Here is a 1,700-nt window from a genome sequence, read left to right on the forward strand (position 1 = left end):
GTGGGCTTCTGAAACTGCAGCTCTTAGAGGAGTAGAAAGCCTCCTTGTTCTCCTGCAGAGCGGCTGGTGGGTTTGAACTGAAGACCATGGGGTTAGCAGCCTAATGTGTAACCCACTCCCCCACCAGGGCTCCATCCTCAAACTCCCCCCTGGCTCAAGCCCGGCCCTGGTTGTTACGTGCCACTGGGTGGATTCTTATAGGGTACCAGCGCCCACACTCGAATGGGGCAGCCAAGGGCGGTTGTGTCATGGAGGGGTGAAATTAAAGAGACATCAGACAAGATAAGGCATGCAAAGGCTCTCCTCCGGGACTCCCATGACTTCAGGAGCCAGATCTGAGCAGAGAGAGAATATATTTCCGACCAAGGCTTATATACTCTGGGGGGTGGGAGGATGGGTGTCACATGCAAGCCCCCCTAATTACAAGTAACCACATACATAAGGTGGGCTGCACCCTAACCCTAAAGGTCCCTGAGTACATTGGAGGAGTAACCTAAACCAGTCTGAGGCAGGTAATAGGGAGTGGCTGTCTTCCGGGCCCAGAGAGCAATATCACACGTCTGCTCCTGTAGTTAAAATTGCCAAATAGATAGCAGTCAGCCATGTGCTTGTAAGAGGTAACCTTAAGGCAGCAGTATGATGGGAGGATATAGTGGGTGTATTAGTCCAGGTAGATTAGAGAAATAAATCCAGGGAGACTCATGTGTATAAGAAAGATGTTTATATACAAGAGCAATTGAATATTGAGAAAACATCCCAGCCCAGTCCAGAGCAATTTCATAAGTCCAACATTAGCCCAGATGTTCCAATATCAATCTATCAAGTCCTCTTCTGACTCATGAAACACATGCAATGATGCCGAATGTGGGAAGATCACAGGCCAGTGGGTGCAAAGTCTTGTGGATCCAGTGGTGATGGAAGCATCTCAGCACCGGCAGGGGTCTCCACGTGGCTCCTCTGGCTCGAGGTCTAGCGTAGTTCCATGTGTCTTGTCAGTGGAGCATCTCTCAGTAAGTGAGCAGAGAAATTGTGTCTTCCACATCCTAGGAGGAAAAGCCAGATTTCCCAGAATCCTCAGGGGAAGGCCATGCCCACGCAGAGGCCTCATTGGCTATGACCCGATTGACAGACTAGACTCCATCCCTTCACTCTTAATCCCCTCAAGTCCCAAATTGACCCCAGGTTATGTAACTACCACACTGGGGAACAATATTAATGTGATTGGGACTCACCAACTCCCCAGGGTGAAGGCCTCCCTCCACCCCAGAAACCCAGCCTGCCCGGCTTCTTCATATGGGACAGAGCTTCTCAACCTTCCTAATGCTGCGACACTTTTTTAAAATTATTTTATTGGGGGCTCGTACAATTTGTATCACAATCCATACATACATCCATTGTGTCAAGCACATACGTACATTTGTTGCCCTCATCAGTCTCAAAATGTTTGCCTCCCACTTTAGCCCTTAATATCAGTTGCTCATTTCCCCCCTCCCTCCCCTTCCCCACGCCCTCATGAACCCTTCATAATTCATAACTTATAGTTTTGTCATAAGTTACACTGTCTGACATCTCCCCCCACCTCTTCTCTGCTGTCTCTTCCCCATGGAGGAGGCAATACTTAGATTCTTATAATCGGTTCCCCCTTTCTACCCCACATTCCCTTCACCCTCCAGGCATCGCCCCTCTCACCACTGGTCCTG

This window comes from Echinops telfairi, unplaced genomic scaffold (assembly GCF_000313985.2).
Source record: "Echinops telfairi isolate 266 unplaced genomic scaffold, ASM31398v2 ScPeMD7_655;HRSCAF=1070, whole genome shotgun sequence".
Lineage (NCBI taxonomy): Eukaryota > Metazoa > Chordata > Mammalia > Afrosoricida > Tenrecidae > Echinops > Echinops telfairi.